Below are 21,873 nucleotides of genomic sequence, written 5' to 3' on the forward strand. Positions count from 1 at the left end.
TTGGTCATACGGGGAAACTGGCCACACCCACCCCTGTGGACTTGGGACCCTTTGGGTGAGCCACCCTGGGAGAGGACGCCCAGTCGGGCGGCTCTAACCCTCAAGCCCATCGAAGCCCCAGGCAGAGCCGCTCAGGCAAGCTGCTCCTGAATTTCTGACCCCCAGAAATTGCGAGAAATAATACACGTCTATTACCGCTTTAAGGCACTAAGTCTGGGGTGCTTTGTGATCAGTGTCTCTTCTGTGTCTGGCCCGTCGTTTCTGAAGAACCAGAAAGTGAAAGAAACCCACCTTGTACACAGGCGCCCCGTGTTTCCCAGTAAGAGAGTTTGGGAGACTTTTCTCTTTTCCGGGCACGAAGGGGAGGAGCATGGAGAGCGGCGAGGGCACCAGGACAATGGCAGGTGTGCGCACCTGAGCTCGGACCGAGACGAGGAACAGAATCATTTTTCGAAGACGGCAAATTGTTAGATGCTGTGTCGGCATTTGTCCTCATTGAAATTTGGCTTCAGTTACTGAAAAACGTAAAAACTCAGCAGGGAAACCCGGGGGCCCAGGGAGGGGCTCTGGCCCCTGACACAAGACCTTCCGTGTTGTTTGAATGACTGTGGATTTTGTTTGCAAAACAGGGTGTGAGAAGCCAAGCCAGTTCCAACAGGTGGCAAGGACGGAGAGCGTTGGATTCACTGCTGGGTGGAAAGCAAGTGGGGTCTGGGGGGGCGGTCGGTGCCCATTCAGGGGCTGCTCTGGGACCCTCCACCCTCCTCTGTGGGGTCAGGGGGCTGCCCCAGCTCTCGGGAGCGTTGGTGAGACTCACTCAGGGGTGATGAGTTTAGGTGTCCAGGTTGGGTTGGTGGCGACATCCCCACCTGGCTGGTCATCACACACTCCGTGGGGAGTGGGCGCCAGGCTTCCGCCCACAGTCAGGCTGCACCTGCACCCCATCTGGACGTGGAACCACGGTCTATGCTCAGCTGCCCCCACCCCCAGGAGGGGCCCTGGGAAGACAGGACTGCAGCTCGCCCTGTGCAAGGGCCCCAGGTACGCTCGCCTGCCCCACCTGGCCCTTGTCAATCTCCTGCTCTGGCCAAGCTGGAGCCACACGTCTCTCGGCCACTCTGGGACCCCACCTGGGGAAGCCAGGTAGGTGTCCTATTCCCGGGAGCCTCCTTTCCCACCTGAGGAATTCGGTCCTGAAGGGGGAGGCAGCGGGGGCCTCCCCAGGGCCCCCCTCAAAATGCCCCACACACAGCATCGTCCTTTGTCTCTTCCAAGGAAGGATGGTGGTTGATATGACACACTCCTTTGTCCCCTACACACTGGCTGTGGGCCGCCTCCTGGCTCTGATTTTGCTATTTACACTCAACGTACAGCTCTCGGAATGCCAAGAAAAATCTTTCTCTCAGTAGAGCCTGGATCTTGGGAATCAAAGGTGCTTTGACGTTCAGACTGTGGCCTTGGCAATACAAGTGCAAACGTCTGCTCATCTGTTTCGGAGCTCAAAGGTCAGGAAAATGATTTTTTTCTTCCCTGGGACAAAGCCCCAGACACACAGACAGTAATGTGAAGAGTGATTCACAAAGAGAAAGATGAAAGAAAGAAAAGAAAGAAAGAAGAAAAGAAGGAAACATTTATTCCAGGACTTCAGGGTAATATTTCAAAACATTTCCCATTTCTGATGTTCCCAGCATCACCTCCCACATCCCAGGGAGCCCCCAGCACCTGCCCATTCCTACCATAGGTTCCCATAAACGCCTGCTTTCTGCCGCCCCATCCCCCACCGTCTCCCCAGGTGTGGGGGGCCTGGGCAGTGGGAGGGGTAAGAGTCTAAATGATGCACTGCTCTGTCCTGGTAACTGACCAGCCTGACTCACTCTGGCTGAGCGGCTGGGGCAGGGGACCTCGAGATGTGCCTGGCATTAACCTTGGTTGGTGGGAGGTCAGGGTGCCAGGAGGGCTGGGGTGGTGAGGGTGGTGAGGACGGGAAGGCCCCGCTGCCTAAGAGTCAGGACAGTAGCTGTTTGCAGACAGCAATCGGGAGGCTTTATGGAGAGTATCTGCAAAACCCCAAGTCCCCCCAGTTCCCAGGACGGGCCAAGGGCAGGAGCAGGCGGGAGGAAGAACGCCACGTCTGTGCCAAGCAGCCAAGCCAGAGAGGTTTGTCCAGACAGAGCCAGGGACCGAGGGGCTCACTGAGCCGGGCGAGCGGGGGCTGGGAAGGAGATGCTGGCAGGCCGGCAGGGGCCGGAGCCGCTCTGACCTCTTCTTCCCTCCAGTGTTTGCTGTGATGTTAGCGAGGAAGTGACCGAGGAACCACAGGCTTCACTCTCTGCCCTCCTCCTCGCCACTGGGTGTGCCAGATGGCCTGCAGGCTCGGGCTGATCCAGGCTGTCACCCACCTAGGGGGCACATCTCTGGCCCCGACCAGGTCCTCCAGCGCTTTTCCGCTCCAAACTTGGGCTCCGGCTGCCAAGCATGGGTCCTCCCTGGATCCACCTGCTGGTGGGTTCCTGCTCCATCCGTGTGTCTCCCGGGCTGGGGCCCCGAGAGCTGTGACCAGTCCCCTTCCTGCCGTGGGGCGGAGGCTGTGGAGCGAGCTTCCCTCGCTTCTCGCTGCCCTGCAGACTCGGGGCTCTGAACTGACCCTCCTAGCTTCACCCGTTCCTCATATGGGAACCCCGGAGGCGGGAGGCCACCCTAAAACGTTGGCAGGAGCCAGAACTCACCAAGTCGTTAGCCAGATGACAGCAATGTGCCCCCAAAGGCAGAGGCCTAATCGACTCATGAGCCTGACAGGAGCTGACAGGAGCTGTGTCCATGGTGCCTACAGCCAGCGAGAGACGCTGTGAACCACACACACGGGTTCCCGAAGGCGAACAGGAGCAGAACCACAGCCCCCGGGAGACCGCCCCGCGGCGTCCCCTCCCAGTGGCTGCCTGGCCCGCCCTGCTCGGCTCACGCGTCTGGAAGCCGACGTGTTGAGCCAGAGGGGCGGCGCTGTGCGCCGGGACGCTGCACTGAGAGTGAGTGTATTTCTCATCCACACACAACAAAGGCAGACAGAAGCGGCTTCACTGATCGAGCCCCTCACGTCAGTGGGACGGGCCAAGTCCAGGGTCTCTCCCTTGGGCTGAAACGGTCAGACGTTAGCGGGGCCGCATCCGGCTCCTCTTCCTCACCTGCTGTGGGGCCTTTGAGCACCCAGTGAGACACTTTCCTGGGATTCTGTCCCACTCCTGTGACATTTTATTGTGAGTAAAAGCATCTTTCGGTCATGGTGTTGAGCGCGGGTTTGGAGTCTGACAGGCTTGTCTCAAAGCCTGGCTTTGCCACTTGCTGGCCGTGTGACTCAGGGTAAGTCACTGATGTATCTGGGCGTCTCAGGATGGTTGGTCACCTTACAAGTTCTGGGCCTTCAGAGGAAGAAGCCACTCAGAAGAGACACTGGGTGTGCCTGATACTGCTTTTTAATACAGATCTTGGGGATGGGGTGGGGGTGAAGGCATTAGTAAGTGCACAGAACTGTGAAGAAAGAGCCAACTAAAAATAAAACAGGCAGAGTCCTGCGGTGCAGCAGCAGCTCCGGGATCTTCCAGCGTCGGCGCATGTTTGTGACGTCATCGAGGGCCATGAACAGCCTAGAGGAAAGCCCACTGGCCCCCTTTCCCTCAAAGGGCAATTTCACTTGACAATGAAAACACAGCTTTTCAAAACTTACGGGATCCAGACAAAGCATCGCTTAGGAGGATATTATAGCTTGACATGCCTATACTAGAAAAGGAAAAGGAACTTAAATCACTTAAGTTTTCAAATGCAGAATCTTGAAAAATAAAGCAAACTAACTCCAAGGCAAGCAGAAAAAATGAAACGATAAATATTGGAATAAACGTGAATGAAATAAAAAACAGAAAAGCAATAGAGAAAGTCAATGGAATCAAGTCATTTGTTTAAAGATTATACTGTAGAGCACAGGGAAATATACACAAAGTGTTACGGTAGCTCACAGAGAAAAAAATGTGACAATGAGTGTGTATATGTCCATGAATGACTGAAAAATTGTGCTGAACACTGGAATTTGACACAACATTGTAAAATGATTATAAATCAATAAAAAATGTTAAAAAAATATTATTCAGCAACAAAAAAGGAATGAATTACTGATGCATGTCATGACGTGAAAAAGGCATCAAACCACTGGGCTGGGGGAAAGAAGCCACATGCCGGAGACCTCACACTGTGGGTCCCGTTTGTACGAATTGTCCAGAAAAGGCACTGCTCAGAGACAGAAAGTGGGTTAAGGGTTGCCTGGAGCGGAGGGAGACGGGTGGGGATTGACTAGAAATGGGTGTGAGGGATCTGGCTAGGTGATGAAAATGCTCTAAATCTAATTTATTGCAACAGTTACACAACTTAGTAAAGTGACTCAAAAACAACTGAATTGTACACTTGACGCAGGTGAATTACATGACGCGTGCAACAGGCCTTAATAAAGATAGTTTTAAAATCTATAGCAAGAGTCCTAGTGACGCATGTGGTCACAGGGACTGTTTTTTCCACCAAAAAGTGCAACCCAGGATCTGACAAACGATTTCCCCCTATTTGTGAATGTTTCATGTGAAGTATTATTCATCGTTAAAAATAAAAATAGAAAGAAAAGCAAGCAGCCGTCCACGTGCTGTGAGTGCCCACTGGGGACAGCAGGCGCCTTCTGCTGGAGGTCAGGGGGCTCCGGCTCTCGGAGGGTGGGAAGGGCAGTGTTGGCTGTTTTTTTGGCCTATTTTGCCCACAAGGAAAACCAGCATCGGGTGTGCAGGGACCCCACCTGCCCAACAACCTCCTTTGCTGCGGAGGCTGCGGGTGGTCTGAGGCAGGAAGGGAGGCTTCCTGTAGGCGGAGCCTCCTGGGAAGGCTGCCCAAGGGGTGGGTGGAGACCCCGCTGGGAATGTGGTTTCTTCCCCTGCAACCCAATGGCTCTATCACATTACAAAGACCTAAAAAGAGGTAAGAATGCATTTCCCTGTAGTTAGGGTGGTGTTGCAGAAATAAGGGGATGGTTTGGAGTGGGTTAGAACAACAAAAATTCCAATTTCCCGGCGGGGGGGTGCGGGCGAGGCAGGATGGAGACCAGTGATTTGGAACTTTCTCCTACCACGTTTGGTAAAAATCAGATTCCAAGACTCCAGGCAGCCGTTTCCCTTTGTTAATCATCAGACCAAAACAAGCAATGGGTCTGTGCCAGGCTGGGTGTGGAGGCCCTGACCCCGTGCCCGGGCTCCTCCCGGGGGAGCAGTGCCTCCCGCCCCGTCCTCCCCTGCCCTGCGTGTGCAGGCTCCTCTGGAAGGAGAGGTCTGTGGGCAGACTCCGCCTGGCTCTGCTCTGGTGTGGAGGGGTGTCTCTGCAGGTGGCCAGCTTTGGCCGGGAGCCCCCCAGGCCAGCCGGCAGCGCAGTGACTCCTCCTGGCCCAGCCGTGGGAGACTGGGCCAGCTGAGGCCTCCAGTGCCCACCAGCAGGGACCAGGAGCCCAGCACACTTCAGACCTGTGAAATAAAATTCATACTTTACGGCAAGCCAGGAAAAATGTAAACATGTGAACTTCTCTCCCTTTGACCTCCCCCCCACCGCCTGTGCACTGTGGGCCTGCGTCCTGCGTCACCAAACCTGCCCCATCGGCGTGAGCACCTGCTCAGCCATGAAGGGCAGCGCTCTCCGAGCATCAACAGGACGGCTCCTTAGAAGACAAGCTTCCTTCTTGACCTTGTCAGGGGTCGCATGACCACCTGGATTCTGTGAACTGGCAATAATACGTCATTTGAAGCACAGCCCTCTGCCTCTAAAACCCTACGTAGCTGCACCTGGACTTCTAAGCCCGGAACAGTCCTCAGAGAGTTCTGAGATGCTCTTCCTGGGTTACAATCCTCAAATTTGGCTTGAATGAGATTTTCTGTTTCTTGCTTAGATCGACTGATTAATTTCTCAATGGCGTACCCCACGTCGCAACCAGGTCAGCGAGGTGTGAGGAGGGGAGCCCTGCGGCCTTTCCCAGGGACGCTCCTGGAGACACGGACTGCGCCGCTCCCCTAAGCCAGCGCCGGATAAAGGGCGCGGCAGCTGGCCTCTGCAAAAAGCTGCGTCGACAGTCGTGACCACACGGGAGGGACCCAGCAGGATGGGACTTCTGGTCCCGCCCTCGGGCAGGAGAACCCCCAGGTCTCTGAGAACTGTGAGCGCTCCCGGTGGGCCTGGGGTGGCGGCAGGGCCGGGGCGAGTGAGTGGGTTTGGCACGTGAGTGTGAGTCTGGGTGTGTGTGCCCGCGGACATGTGTGTATTTCTCCCCCCGAGGCTTGGCCCCCTGTCCAGCTGCATCAGAACCTTCCGGATGCTGGTGAGAGCACTTGTTTCTGCCCCCAGAAACTCACTGTGTCCAAGGCCCAGGAATGGGGAGGGGGTGCAGGCAGCAGGGAATCCAGCCCCAGGCACGGAGCACTGAAGCCCGGAGTCCTGAGAGGTGGGGGCGCGGGGCTGAGTTTGCACCCACCTTCCTCGTTGTGACCTGGTCCCTGCGTCTGTTTCTGTATCTGCAGACGGGAGCACAGTGGACTGTCTCCCCCAGAGCGGGAGGGGTGTGCGGGGTGCCCAAGGAGAGGCAGTTTCTCTCCTTTTGGTGACCCCATCCTTTGTCCTCATGTCTTACTGCTGTCTGTCTGAAACTTGTCCCTGCAGAGTGACTCCCCTGGTGCCCGGGGGCCGGTGGGGGGGGGAGATCAGACATTTGCACACACACCTCCCTCCTCCCCTGGAGCACACAGTTCTGCTCCCAGAGCCCTGCTGTGGCCACTGGCCCCTTAATCTCCTCTCCGATCCTGGATCGCGTGGGCTCCTTCCCTTGATGTCCTTTGAAATCCTGTCCTCCTCTGGCTAGCCGCAGCTCCGTCCTCCTCTGCTGCCCGCTTCCGTCCAGTCCTGCCCTGCGGGGGACCCGGTGTGGCCCACCTACCCTGGGGCATCACATCCGTCCGAGAAGCCCACCTGTGTCCTGACCTCGCTGACGGCTGTGCTGGCCAAGGAGGGGACACCTGTGCTCGCCATCCCATGGTGGGGACTGACGCTTGGGTGAACCTGCCCACGTCGTGGGATGAATCAGCAGCCCAGCCAGGGTTGGAGGAATCTGTTGGCGCCATCACCGCCGAGACTCCAAGGCCGGGCTTTCTCTTCACAGGTAGAATTCTTGCAACGCGAGAGACATGGCCACCCAGCAGAGCAGAGAGAGAATGGTGGTGACAGAAGCCCTTTGCTCCTCCCCAAACAGGCAGGTGGTGTCAGGAGGGGATTCCTAAAAATGAGGTGGGAATTGCAGCCCAGCCAGAGGGTCCCAGGGCATGTGCGCTCCCGACAGCACTGGCCCCAGCAGCATACACCGTCCACAACGCCTTCTCGGGTCCTGAGCCCCACCGGTCCCTGCAGGTGCACGGGCTCTGGGGAAGCGTCTGGGGCCATGTCAGGAAGCAGCTCTGACCCCCAAACAGATGTGAAGCTTCTGCTGGAAACCACCTGGGAACTCAGAGAACTGCCACCTTCCACAGCCCGGGAGGTGCCCGGGCCAAGCTGCCTCTTCCCGCAACAAGCATCTTTGGGTTAAAGTCAATTCACCTCCTTGCCTCAGCCCCCTCAGCCCTTGGGAAGGAAACAATAATATTGATCCAGCAGATAACCGTGGGACCCCCCCCATGCACCATGGGACAGGCCGTCCTCCCAGCGGGAAGGGTCCAGGAGTGGGAGGCCGCGAGGCTGAGTGGTGGGGCTGGGCCCCGACTGTGTCCAGTGGGCCGTGAGGCTGGAGAACACAGATGTGAGGAAGCTGTGAAGGATGAGCCAGAGAAGCAGGGCTCTGAGGGGCAGAGGAAAATGTGCCAGAACAGGAACAGGTGGGCGAAGCCTTCCAGGCAAGCAGAGCCCGAGGGGAGTGGAGGTGACTTGTGAATCCCCCGTCGTCTCCCCTTCCGGGGCCAAAGAAGAGACACAGGGGAGCATCAGACAGTAAGTGTGCATGCTGGCTGGGGACATGGTGGTGAGCGACGCCAGCGGTGGCCGGAACAGGTGTCCTTGCTGTGTGCCGGACGCAAGCCAGGTAAGCAGGCCTCGTCACCCCGTGTCACAGACGAGGGGACTGAGGCTGGCGTGGTTGGCTGGTTAGCCCGAAGCCACACAGCTGAGGTGGAGAAGCCAGGACCTGCCCGAAGCCCTCTGGTTGCACCGCTGTCGCTGCCTCCACAGGTCCGACGGACGCTTCGGGCTGTGACCGAGCCGTGCCCTGGCCAGGAATGAAGACCCCGGTGGCCCGTGGGGTTTGGAGCGGTGTGGGCGCTGGTGCCCTGGGGGTCGCGTGGAGGAAGGACCGGGAGAAGAAGTGTTTAACCATATTCGTGCCGGCGGTGTGGTCTGAGCTGGGTCTCAACGGCAGGCAGACGAGGTAAATGACGGGGTGCGAGTGTCCCCGGGCGAGAGAGGGGGACGTGTGTGGAGGGCTCGGGACAGGCCCAGGGTCCCCGAGGTGCAGCAGAGCCAGATGGACAGCAGGAGAGGGGTGGCGTGTCCACCTGGTGGCCACAGAGGACATGGAGCGTGGCAACGCCAGGAGGGAAGGTGTCCTGGAGGGGTGGCCACCAAGGCCTGGAGAAGCCACCCCCTGCTTCTCCAGGGAGACCTGCTGGTCAGTGACCTGTTAGGTCACCAATGAAACACAGAGCTGGAAAATTCAGTAAAGAAAATTCTCCACAAAGTTTGGTTTTTATCAAAATGCAGTCCGGCACGCAGTGGACTAACCAGGTTCAGGGATTTAGGCAAAGCCAGAGTGTCGTGAGCCCCTGGCTCAGTGTCCCCTCTTCAGCTGCACAGTCCTGTCCAGCCTGAGCGACGTGTCTCATCCCGCGTCCCTGTACCCTGGGCTCACTCACCCAATGCGCCTTCGTTCTTCTGGGGGGGATTTGCTGGGCACCTGGGATCTGTATTTAAGGACAGTCCTGGCCGCTGTCCAGCACCCGCCCCCAGCTAGGAGCAGGAGGTTTGCAACGCCTCCTGCCAAACGCCTCAGGTAAGAGCGGGGACGAGGAGGAAACGCTCAGGACGCAGTGGGCACGGGAGAGGGGGCCCCAGGGTGCAGGGACCCACCGCCTCTCCCTGCACACCTCTGTCTTGGCTGCCTGCACAGCTCTGCCTGCTGTGTCTGGGGGAGCAGGACCACCGAGGCCCATCACAGTGCACGTCCCCTTCTCAGACCCCACGAGAAACTGTGGGGACATGTCTCTGGCCCTGTGCTGGAGAGGGTCCCACCTGGTCTCCTGAGCCCCGTCCGGTGTCAGGGAGACCCTCACTTGGCACAATGGTGACCAGAAGCCAAATGGCCTTGTTATCTCGCAGTGAGGGGGGTGGGGTGGGAGGGCCCAGGGGCTGAAAGCTCCTGTCCAGACCCTTCGGCTGAGCATCCCTGAGACCGGAGACCCGCCTCGCAGGCGAGGGATGCCGTGGCCGCCAGGAAAGCGGGGCTCCGCCCGCACCCTCACTCCCGTCACCCTGAAGTCCAGCGCCTTCTCCACCAGGGGTGTGACTCAGACTGCGAGCATGTGAGGACATCCCCCTGCATCTGCGGCCACAGGCCCACACGCTGGGCTGGGGGTGGGGGGAGTCCAGACCCCACTGGCCTCCTGGGGGCGGGAAGGTGCAAAAGGAGGCCATTGCCCTCACCTCCCAGGCTGGGCATCCTGAAAACGGGTGCCAGGACCGGCCCGGGTTCTGGGGCCTGAGCTGCTGTGGTCACTCTCGTCAGCTCTCTGCCCCGGATCCCCTCATGGTCACCTGTCCCCTCGGAGCAAGGGCCGGCTGTGTGGGGATGTCAGTGCCCCAGCGGGGCCCCCTCTGGGCCAGGCCAGGCAGCACTCTGCAGGGGGATTTCGCCGGCGAGGTGGCTGGGCCGCCTGTGCTCCTGTGCCCTCCAGGACGAGGCTGGCCTTGCTTTATTCAGATACTTTACGTTCTGCCCTGCTGAGGAATCCACGTTCTCAGGGGACAGATTCTCAGGGACACACCTGAGTCTCGGCGAAGCCCTGGGTGCCAGCGGCCCAGTTCTGCAGGTGGTGGGGCTCCCCGATGGGATTAGCCGCGGTGCTGGCGGGACTCTAAGGAGCCGGTACACTGGGCACCTTCGAGGTTCTTCCTCCGGCTCCAAGATCCTGGCAGGGCCCAGTGAGGAGACACTCTGAGCTCCGTGGGACCCAAGACTCTGACTGAGGACAAAGGAAGCCCTTGGATCAGCCTTCGTTGGAGAGCAAGGACCACAGTCTCCTCTGGGCGCTTCTACCTCGTCAAGATCTCAGCCTTCGTCCTGCAAGCGGAGGCCAGGATGCTGGCCTGAGGCCCCCGACTTCTGGCACCGGCCCGAGCACAAGGCCTCGGTGAGAATCGGGGGAGGCTGTTCTCCCAGGCTGATGAAATCTCTGCTCGGCTCCTGGCTTGAGATCTGGGAGCCTTATCACTGGGGTGGGGCTTCCTGTCCCCGCTGGTGGGGAATTCACCGCTGGAGAAAGGGTGGGGCTCTCAGTGGGACTGTGATGCATAAGCAAACCTAAAATGCCAGGCTCCCGCAGCTCTGAGGGACCACGGAGGCCCGACGGTCCCAGGGCGGCTTGGGTCCCACACACCTGGGTCAGAGACCTCACCTCAGCACCCCCTTTGCAGGGAACTGGGACTGGCTGGCGCCTGAAGCCCGCGGTGGCCGAGTGCCCCTGGCTGCCCCTCCTGCTGCTGGTGGACATCCGGCCAACTCGGGCCGCCTGCAGCGGTCTCTAGGTCACTCGGGGCAGTGCAAGCTACTTGACCGGGTGGCCTTAAGGTTATAAGAAAAGTCATGAAGATGAGAAAACCCGCAGTCAGGAGGGACCGCAAGCCACATGTCCACCCACCCGGCAATTATCAGGTGGGCTGACGCCCCCCGTGCGCCCAGAAGACCCACGTGATCTTCCGCAGCAGGGAAGGTCCTGGTGGTGTCCTCCGCAGGCTGGCTCCAGCGGCCACGGCCCGCCCGTTCCTGGGCTTTCTGAAGATCCTTCGTGGGTGCTGGCTCTGACGGAGACAAGGCTGTGCTCACCCAGCCTCTTATGTCCCCGTTAGTTGCCCTGGAGTTGGGGACTCACCCAGCTGGCTCCAGTTCTGTGCCCAGGGATGATGGGGACACAGAGGCAGCCCCCAGCCTGGGAAACCAGTGCTTGTCAGGAAGGACAATCTCAGGACCTGGGGGGGTGGAGGGAAGGGCGGGGAGGGGCCCTGCACACACAGACCTGGGTGGGTGGAGGGAAGGGGAGGGAAGGGAAGGGAAGGGAGGGGCTCTGCACACAGGTGACCTGAGGCAGGCGGCCCTGGGCTCAGTGGCCTCCCTGCAGGGTCCCACCCCGGACCCTGTTCTCTAAACCAAACCCCCAGGGACGCACCGACTGACCAGCAGCTGGTGGGCAGGCAGAGGGTCCTGCTGAGACGTGGGCACCCCTCACCCCAGGCCCCGCCTTCTCGTCTCCTGCTGGTGGTCCTGACTGAAGGCGGGAGACTGGGAGGAGGCAGCAGCCTGGGCCTGGAGCTTGGCGTGATGGGGGCCGGGAGGGCCCTCGGTGGGGAAGGACAGTGGGAGGGGCGTTGAGATGTTGACTGTGCCGCCCCTGCACAGACCCCGGATCAGTGTTCCGCACCATCCGAGTGATGGTGCCTGGACACAGGCGAGCTTGGGAACCTCAGAGGGAAAAGCCGAGGCAGCTGCCGGGCTGGAAAGTGGAAGAGAGTCGAGTAAACAGCTGGAGCCTCAGCCCTTAGTGCCACTGGGCCTGGTCTGGCGGATCGACAGGAGAGTCAAATTTTACTTCGAACACCAGAGATTCGGGGTAAGGACAGGGCTCCCCTCCGTGTGCTCACCCACCCCACTCCCCACTCAGCCTCAGTCTCACCCTGGCAAATGCTAGTCTGGCTGGTGGCTGTGACTTTGGGTCCAAATCACATCTTCCAAGGCCACCCGAGCATCCCCTGGCCCGGGGGAGGCTCTCGGCCGCGGTCCCAGCTGCTGCCCACAGGCGGCAGGACTCAGCCCGGCTGTTGCCCTCGGGGGGAGGGGGTGGCCCTGGAGACAAAGGCCTCCTTAGAGAGAAAGGTGCTTCTTCTGATGTTCTCTGCCGGGCCTCGGCCAGCCCGAGCCGGGCCAGGGCAGAGCAGAGCCTCCGGACAGTTCCGTGCCCCCTGGGCCTGAAGATGCCAGCTGCCCTGGGCCTCCAGCATTTAGTGAGAGCCTGGCTCCGACCGTGCTCTGGGTGGTTCAGACCCTGGCCTGGAAGCTGGCAGGAAGGAGACCCCCGACCCAACCCTTTCCCTTCTGGCTTCCCCTCCCCCAGCTCCAAAAACAAAGACATGCAAGTCCCATTAACCCAGACAACAATGGACACAGATTCTGGTTGGGAGGGTTCTGTCTACACTGGGAGGCGCCCAGAGCCAGCTGCTCCGGCTGTCGGACCAGGGTGGGTTGTGGGTGGTGGAGCCAGGGCTTCTGAGCTGATTTGCAGAGACAGGATTCCAGGAGATGCATGTGGAGCATCCGCCCTTTTCCAAAATAAAAAGAAATGTGTGTGTGTACATCCCCCAACTGCCCAAAGGCAGACTGCATGGCAAATAAGTGATTTGGGGACCAGGGAGAGAGTGTAGTGAGTCGCCCAGCTTCGGTCACAGAGTAGCGTTGGTTCAGCTGGGAGCTCATCCCAACCTCCCCATCGCTGTCCCAGAGGAAGATTTCCTAAGGAGTCAGCTGTGGTTTTGAAAGTGTGTGTGTTTTATTTTTTATTAAGAACGCATACTAACTGTCCATCAATAGATGACTGGATAAAGAAGTTGTAGGGCGTGTGTGTGTGTGTGTGTGTGTGTGTATATGATGGAATACTACTCAGTTATAAAAAAGAATAAACTCATGCCTTTTGCAGCCACATGGATGGACCTGGAGATCATCATTCTAAGGGAAGAAAGTCGGACAGAGAAAGACAAATATCATATGATATTATTTTTATGTGTAATCTAAAATATGATGCAAATAAACTTATTTCCAAAACAGAAACTGAATCAGAGACATAGAAAACAAACTTAAGGTTACCGGGGGGAAGGGGGTGGGAGGGGTAAATTGGGGGTTAGGGATTTGCAGATATTAACTAGTATGTATAAAATAGACAAACAGTACGTTTCTTCTGTACAGCACAGGGAACTATATTCAATATTTCGTAGTACTATAATGAAAAAGACTATGAAAAGGAATATATGCATGTACGTGTATGACTGAAGCACTATGCTGCACACCAGAAATTGACACAACATTGTAAACTGACTGTACTTCAATCAAAAAATAAAGAACACATATGAGAGATAGTTTTTTCAAAAGCACAAGCCCTAGAGACGTGCGTTCAGGCAGCCTGCGATCCCTGATGACCCCTTTATGCCCAGAGCTGAGCGTGTCTCAAATGAGCTTCAAAAGGTGGGAAAGACCCAGAACTGCCTGCTGCGAATCCCCACCACTCAGGGGACAGAAAGGATACAGTTAGTGCTGCAGGTAAGCAGCATCTCAATTAATAGCGTCCCTCCTAGTCCCTTACTAGGGAAAAAAAGCAGATTTAGAAGATATTAAGTCTTCACTGAGAATCCAAAACAGGGCTTTCAAATAACCCGTGGTCAGGCCTCTGAGCCACGGCCGAACGCTCCCTGTCAGGACGTCCGGAGACGTCTGGGTGTTTCAGTTTTCACCGTCACAGCAGCGGGGAGCGGGCTGAGGCAGGCCCCAGGGCGGAGAGCGCCCCGCCAGCCGGGGCATCCTGCAGGAGGAGGGGTCATCCCGCCAAAACGCCCATGGAGCTCCCAGTGAAAAACACTGGGTTTTCATTCAGAAAAAGAAGTGAGACAGAACAGAAAACAAAACAGAGCAAAAACCCGCTGCCTTTTTTTCTCATTACAAGAAAGCTTCTCATTAGGCAAGACCACCGAACCTCGCCCGTGGGTCTTGGGGTTTGGATTCGCCCTTATCCGCCCTTCCTTCTGAAAGTCTCAGGTGATGACTCCATGGTCCTGTCACATCCACCCAAGAGCCGAAACCTCAGATTGTCCTCAGCCAAGTCTACTGGTGATGGCCTCAGTTACACAACTGGACGTGAACTGGTCCTAGAAAAGCCCGCGAAACTCCACTTCCTCTGCCCCCCCCACCCCCCGAGGCTGCAGCGGGGTTGAGGACAGGCAGGCCCAGCAGGTTCCCTTCTGGGAGAAAGGGGGTGATCCTGAGCATCTTGTCCAGCAGGTGCTCAGAAGGAAGGGTGAGGAGGAGGTGGACGAAGTAGAGACAAGTCTACTTTTGTAAAGAGATGGACAGACTGCTGACTTTGACAGCATGAAGCAGGCCCCACGTGCGGGACGGCCTGCCAGGGGAAGGTGGAACTCAAGGAGCGTCTGCGTCCTTCTCTGGCTCGGTCTGCCCAGGTGGGAGTCGGGGCTGTGTTCTGGAAAGCCGTGAGTATTTTCTACATGGCAATGTCTGTGGAAAGCCTACAGTTTGGATTCTTCTAAGGCCTAATTTCAAAGCATCTGTGCTGAGATCCCCATCAGTCTACAAATGTGCATCAGAGCAGATATAAACTTATCACTGTACCTCTGCCGCAAAGTAGTGCACACTTCTCCTTTCTCAGGGGCACTAAAGGAGCAAGGTTTACTCAGCCACCCATTCAGTGGGCGGACAGGTCTTCATGGTGTCCTCCTGCATGCCAGTGACTGTGTTAGATGCTGGGGACACAGTGTAGAGCACCACCAGCTTGGTACACATGTAATTAGAACACAGGGTGTTGCGGGCAGAATTACGGCCCCCACGGAGATCAGTACCTGGCCCTGTGGTTATGTGACGTGGCACCGGGGCTTTGCAGATGCAATTAAGTTAAGAACTTCAAGATGGAGTGATTATCCTGGATTATCTAGATGGGCCCAAAGTAATCACAGGTGTCCTTGTAAGGAGTGAAGGATTAGAGGGAAAGAAAACAGTATGATGATGGAAACCAGAAGTTGGAAGGACGTAGAGAGGGTGTGGGACAATGCATACCAGGAATGCACGTGACTTTCAGGAACTGGAAAAAGCAAGGAAACGCATTCTCCGCTAGAGCATCCGGAGGGAATGCAGCCCTGATGATGTCTCTGTTTTAGACTGCTGACCTCCGAGACTATAAGAGTATACACCTGTGTTGTTTTAAGCCACTAAATTTGTGGTAACATGTTAAAGAAGAAATAGGAAACTTGTACAGCGTGAAAAATAATTACCTGGAAGCCACAGCCTACATCATGCCGAATGGCGGTGAAGGGATGGATGCTCCCCACTAAGACTGGGGAGAAATCAGGGTGGTCACACTTACCTGTATTCAAGGGAACACTGGGAGTTGTAGCCAGAGCAATAAGGCAAGAAAAAAAAAAAAGCATACAGGCAGAAAAAGGAAGAAATAAAGCGGCTTCTAATCAAAGATGATGTGATCGTCTAAGTAAATCCCAAGGACTCTATGAAAACCCCTAGAACTGGTGAGTGAGCTCAGCTGGGACCCAGGCTGGGAGACCAGTGCACACAAGGCAACCACACGCACATGTGTGAACAGAAGGCATACAGACCCTGAGACCGAAAACAGCGCTGCTTACAAATGCTCCAAAGGAAACGTACGTTTAGGTACAAATTGAACAAAATATGCATAGTGTCTGCGTGCTGCAAATGACAAAATGTTGATGGAAGAAGAATCAAAGACTCGAGGAGAAGGAGACATCTGCCACGTTCACGGACCGAAAGAGCCAACGCAATACAGACGCCAGGTCTCAAAGTGACCTTACGGATTTAGCACAATGGTTATGAAAATACTAGCAAGGGTTTTTTTTCCCCAGACATTAGCAAGCTGATCCTAAGCTTCATATGAAAAGGAAAAGGAGCTAGGATAGCTAAAACCGCTTTGAGAAAGAGGACTGACGCGGGACGCGCCTGCCTGATGCTGGGACTTTCCACGTGGCTGCGCTCACCGGGACAGTGTGGTCCTGGGAGAGAGACACGTCCACGGAACAGAACAGAGGACCCAGACGCAGACCCACACAGATGTGACTGACGGATTTTTGGCAAAGCTGCAAAAACAATTTGATGAGGGAATGACAGCCTTTTGAACAAGTGGTTCCAGAGCAGCTGGACACCCAACAGAAAAAAGCGCCCTGACATAAGCCTCATACTTCATACGAGGAACTGAAAGTGGACCATGGATTTAAATGCTAAGATTAAAACTGTGAAACTCTTGGAGTAAATCGCAGGAAAGCACCTCATACAGCAGCTGCAGGGGGAGGGCAAAGAGCTTGGAGAAGGGAAACCAACAGCGTAATTCACAAAAGTCAGACGGGCAAACCAGACTTCTTCAGAATTAAAAATGCTTATTATGGAAAAGACCCTGTGAAGTGGATGAAAAAACAAGTTGTATTTGAAGAACGTATTTGCAAACCACACATCCAATAAATACTCCATATCTAGAAAATACAGAGAACTATAAAAATTCAACAGTAAAAGAAAATCGCATTAGCAAGTGAGTAAAAGACACGAACAGGCATTTCATGAAGAGGACAGAGATGGCAAGCAAGTACGGGGAAACAAATTCCACCTCACTGGCCACTGGAGACGCGCAAATCAAATCCGCAGTGACCTGTCGCTGCTCACCTGTCGGAACAGTGCAGCTCTGGACGCGGGGAGGATGTGGAGGCACGAGAGCGCCCCCGCATGGCTGGTGGGGGGAGGGCGCGGCCACGCTGGAGGAGAGGTGGGCAGTTTCTTTACATAAAAATTAAATGTGCACTTAGCATGTGACCTAAACACTGCTCCTGGCCATTCATCTCAGAGAGCGGAAACCTCCGGTCATGCGGAATCCTTGTGGCAGCTTAGTCACAGTGACCCCGAGCTGCAGGCAACGCAGGTGTCCTTCACCGGGCAGCTGTGTTCACATCCACCATGCACACACACACACACACACACCACACAGACACGCATATACACACACACACACACACCACAGGCATAACACACACCACAGACACACATACCCATGCACACACCCACAGGCACAGACACACACACTCACACACACACAGACAGAGACACACACACCCAGGGCAGGACAGGAGAATTCGAGCAGTTCACCCACGTCGACCCCCGGACCTGGTGCGGGTGGTGGACAGTTTGGAGCAGACGGAGGACACGGCTTGGGACCCCACAGTCCGTGAGGGTAGTTAAGCCGGGAAGGGATTCGATCCCTCCGGAAAGTTTACGGCAGAAGGAAAAGCAGGGCTGGAGGGTTCGGGGAGCCGGGGACAGGGTGGGAGGGGGTCTGCTGCCGGGGCGGTGGGGACAGTGCCCACGGCCACAGGAGGCAGGACAGAAGACGGCATGTGGTGACAGGCCGGAGCAGGGCCCGCTGCGGGATGGTGAAGTCCACCAGGGACGGCAGCCCAGCCCTCCTGGGAAGAGGCTTCCTGGCAGTCAGCTTGTGGATGTTCAGCGTGTCGGCTAAATCGTGCACATTTTCTTAACTCACACACTTGCACCGTTGCAAAAAATATCAGTTTTTCCACCCAAACTTATGTGTCCAGTGCCTACCGAGTGCCAGGCGCTGTTCTTGGCCCTCGAAGGTCTGGTGAGCCAAGGCGCCAGCCAGGGCCCCCGGGACACTGCACGGAGCGGGAGGCGACAGGGGGTCTGGCCGGGAGGACAGGACGCACACTGAGCCGGGAGCCCCGCGGGACGGCCAGACTGCAGGGAGGATGAGGAGGCAGCGTCTGCCTGCGCCACACTCCGAGGGACGACTGGGTGGGTTTCTTGGGGCTGTCACGACGCAGTCCCACAAACAGGGTGGCTTCACACACCATGAAGGCTCCCTCTCCCGGGTCTGAGGCTGGGAGTCTGCAACCAGGGTGCTCCGGAGAAGCTCCGGAGAGGCCAGGCCTCACCACGTCCAGCTTCGGACACAAGGGCCCCCCTTATGACCTGGTCTTAGTGAACCGCCTGTGCAAAGACCATTCCAAACCAGGTTGCACTGCTGGGCCCGGGGGCTCGGGCTTGGACCCGCCTTCCCAGGGGGCATGACGCAGCCGAAGACGGGTTTCTCCAAGTTTCCCCAAAGAGGCTGCTCTGATTAGTAATTACAAGCAAGAAAACAGGAAGGGGAGGGCAGAGCTCAGGGGCAGAGTGCGTACTCTGAACAGGTCCCCGGTTCAACCCCCAGCACCTCCGTCAATGAAATAGATAAAACCTAATTACCTCACCGCCACCAAAAAAATTTAAAAATTAAAGAAGAAAAAAATATTAAAAACAAGAAAGAGAAGTGGTGCGGGACAGCAGACAAGACCCGTGCATGGGCCCCACCTCCCCCCGCACAGAAACGGCCGGTGTCTCAGGTGCCGTCCCAGGTTGCTGAGCGGGAGGATACGCGCGCTGACGTCTCAGGTCCACGGCCGTGGAGGAATGGGACGTCCGGGTCAGTGGAGGAAGAGCGTTCCAGACAGAGGGGACAGCGAGCAAAGCTCAGCACAGCACAGCCCCAGCGTGGGCAAGGCCTGCGATGGGCCGGGTGGGGCCCGTGGGAGGCCGGGTCAGGGAGCCCGGATGCCGGCTGGCGCAGCCTTCTGTGCCCCTGCAGGGCTGGACCCGCGTGTCGCAGAGGAGCTGGCCTTCCCGGAGACGGGTGTTAACCCCGAGCGTTGGCATATTGGGGCGTTCCCCCACCCCCACCAACCGTGGCCCGCTGCTAAGCATCCTGGCGGCTTCTGCCTATTTCTGACCACACGTCGCTCTTCTTGGAAATGATTCCAGTCCTTATTAAAGAAATAGGGGAAATCTGATGTTAGAGTCTTCAGTTATATCAAAAATCCCACTACAGAGATGGTTTTTACTTGACTTTTTTTAAAGCGCGGGCCTGGTGATAACAGGTGGGCCGCGTGCAGGGGCCTCCACGCCCAAGAGGGACGGCCGGGACCCCGACGCTGCGCGCAGGGAGGGACACAGACGTCAGCCTCCCAGTCGCTGTAACTTCCCATCCCAGTCATTTCTTGCTGTTGTGGCACCTCCCAGGCCTCTTGTCACTTTTCCGCTGTAAACAGTTAGCAGAGGGACTTGTGGCACAACCCCGTTACCCACGTCTCGGTGCTTCGTGAGCTCTGGTCCAGACGCCCCTCTCGTTCCAGGGTCTGCAACGACCTCCCGTTCCTTGCTCTCCAAGTCTCCATGGAGCACGTAGCCTGTGTGCCCAGCTGTGCGTACAGGTCCAGGGCTGTAAAAGGAGGAAAGCGTCCCCACCCTCAGGGTCTGAGTGACTAGGTGGGGAGCGGAGCGATGAGGACTCAGCCAGCTGTCAAGGGCGACCCAGCTGTGCAGGAAGATGAGCGAAGGGGGAGGACACAGCGAGCTGAGCGCAGGCAGAAGCAGCCCGTCTTTGGGGATGAGAGGGAGTCGCGAAGGCCACGCTGGACGGGAAGGGGCAGGTGAAAGTAGCTTTGGAAAGAGGCTGCAGGCCCAGCCGGAGGGTCTCCGTGGGGCAAGCCTGTGGGCCCCAGGAAAGGATGGCTCTGTTTCTCTTGCTCCTAGAAGCAATCAAAGCTACTGCCTGCTGACACCAAAGCACCTCGGACACTGGGAGGGCGCTTTTCAAACGCTCACGTGCACAGGAGATCTTGGAGATCTTGTAGAAATTCAGCTGGCTGGAGCGGCTGGAGATTCTGTGTTTCCAACAAGCATCTCCTCAATACAGAGGGGAGGGGCTGTGACCCAGAGCGGAGCCAGGCCCTGAGAGGCGCCAGGCCATCCCCGCAGCCTGCTCCATGTGCCGACGAGGAACTGAAGCGGGAGGTGTTTCCGTGATGTGAGCTAATCCACTCCACGCAACCCGCAGAACTGGGTGAGGCCCCGGCTCCCTGACCCTCCCACTGGAAGTCACTGGAGGGAGGCAGCTGTGTGCAGCACCAGGAGGTGACACGTGGCCCCTTCTCAGTGACTCAGCTCCCACAACTGTGAGGCCCTTAGAGATGCTCCACCCCAGAATACGCCTCTGTGCGCTTTGGAGTCAGCGTCCAAGGGCTTTGAGAATATCAGTGAAGCGCAGTTTTCAGAGTTAATATGCCGCGGAGGCAGTAAGACATTTCACCTTCTGCTCCTTGGCTAGCGTCCAAAAAATGCACACATTTCCTGTTTCTTTAATTAAAAACTTCTTAACACTCTACAGCTGAGTGCCCTGAAGGCAAACTCCAAAAGGAGACACCTCCATGTGAACATAACAGGGAGCCGGCCAGGGAGGGTGCGGGGGGGGAGGGGGGGCCTCCGAGAAGAATGGGGTCTGCAACCTTCGACTCCCCGGGCCCCTGCAGGCCTCCTCCTTCCTCTGGGCCCCAGCCCGCCTGTGGACAGCGCCTCCCCCGTGCTCTGCTCGCTAGCCTGAGGCCTTAGACTCAGGTCCACCTGACTGAGGGCATGATTCCGTCACTTCGAGCTGTGCGACCACAAGCAAAGCACTGCACGTCTCTGAGCCTCCGTTTCCTCATTTAGAAAATGGACGCAATTCTATTTCATGCCTTGTAGGATTACCAAGAGGATGAAGCTCCGGCAGACAGGGGAAGTGGAATCCTCGACCTGAGACGGCTTTGCAGCCTTTGAGGATCTTTGAGCTAACAAGCACAGCCAAGCTCAGCTGAAGGCAGCACACAAAGGGCGCTGATTAGTTAGGAAATTCCGCAGGGAGCCTGGGCACCTTGGAGGTTTCCTTAGCAGAACGGAGGAAAGATAAACCGGCACTGGGTCCATACTGAAGGTTTCAAATATCACCACACTGCAGTGATATGTTTTGAGAAGAATTTTCTAATTGGGAACTCAAAATCAACGAAATTACTTCAAGTGCATCTGACTTATAAGAGAATTTATTGGGAGAAAAGATTAGTTTTAATTTCCTGGGACCATACCATCCACTTCCAAAGTTATCCACTTAAATGTCAGCAAAGAATGGAAGACAGCAGCCGGTTCAGTGCGTGGCTGGGATTTATCCTTGCCGCTCATTAGTTCAGGTTAAATGTCTATCTGGTGGGTGGACATTTCGGGCGCCTGATTTATGAAGAATGTGTACAGCTCGTGAATGATTATTCCTACAAGGCACGTCCTATTATTTTAAATGGTTGTAAACATTTTATAGCTTTTACATCTTTGTCGTTTGTTCTGTTATTAGTCCTGGCTGCGCGTTTAGAGTAGAAGTGTAGACAGGAGACAGACCCCAATTACAATCTGATCCCGATGGGAAAACACACCCGTCTGTGTGGTTCGCTTTGTAACGAGGATTTCATTAACAAGTTTTGGGAATCCTGAAGCTAGCCTGGCGGAAACGAGGCCAGACGGCCCCTCCCTGGGAATAGCTGGTGTTTCCTCCCTTGTCCTGCCGGCGGGGCCAGCAAAACATGCAGAAAATATTTAAAGAGCCTCACCCTTCCTTTTCCTTCAGGCCAGGCCCAGAGCACTAGAAAGAAAGAACATAAAACACAAAAGGGAAATAGAAATCTGAGGGTCAGAGCCATGAGCCGCATGGCCCAGGTGCCCCGCGTCTAATTAACGCTGCGAGGGTCTCTGCATGGGGTCCACGCATGGCCCTCCGATGCCGAGGCTGCTTCCAGGCCCCCCAGGCTGTGCACGCCCTGCATGCCTGCTGTCTTCTCCCAGGAGAGGAGCAGAGGAGGGTGTGGTGAGCAGGGTTGCTCAGCAGCCCTGGGGGGTTGTAAGATCCACTCCTTCAGCGTCCGGGG

The 21,873-nt window shown here is 56.5% G+C and overlaps 2 long non-coding RNA genes across 4 annotated transcripts; both read left to right on the plus strand.

The window, feature by feature from the left end:
- The first annotated feature begins 5,708 nt into the window (after positions 1-5,708).
- On the plus strand, positions 5,709-9,415 carry LOC116154484 (uncharacterized). Of its 3 annotated transcripts, none has more exons than XR_004138444.2 (5): positions 5,714-6,220; positions 6,340-6,382; positions 6,920-7,092; positions 7,217-8,467; positions 8,885-9,415. It is a non-coding gene; the product is annotated as an uncharacterized LOC116154484 (long non-coding RNA). The 3 variants fall into 3 exon arrangements; XR_004138445.2 differs by having other exon boundaries at positions 7,217-8,125; positions 8,272-9,415; XR_004138443.2 differs by having other exon boundaries at positions 5,709-6,220; positions 7,217-9,415.
- Positions 9,416-9,430: 15 nt separating this feature from the next.
- On the plus strand, positions 9,431-13,159 carry LOC135321465 (uncharacterized). The gene is made up of 3 exons (XR_010381177.1): positions 9,431-10,445; positions 10,729-11,918; positions 12,999-13,159. It is a non-coding gene; the product is annotated as an uncharacterized LOC135321465 (long non-coding RNA).
- Positions 13,160-21,873: the final 8,714 nt, after the last annotated feature.

The sequence above is a fragment of the Camelus dromedarius genome, chromosome 6, assembly GCF_036321535.1.
Source record: "Camelus dromedarius isolate mCamDro1 chromosome 6, mCamDro1.pat, whole genome shotgun sequence".
Classification (NCBI taxonomy): domain Eukaryota; kingdom Metazoa; phylum Chordata; class Mammalia; order Artiodactyla; family Camelidae; genus Camelus; species Camelus dromedarius.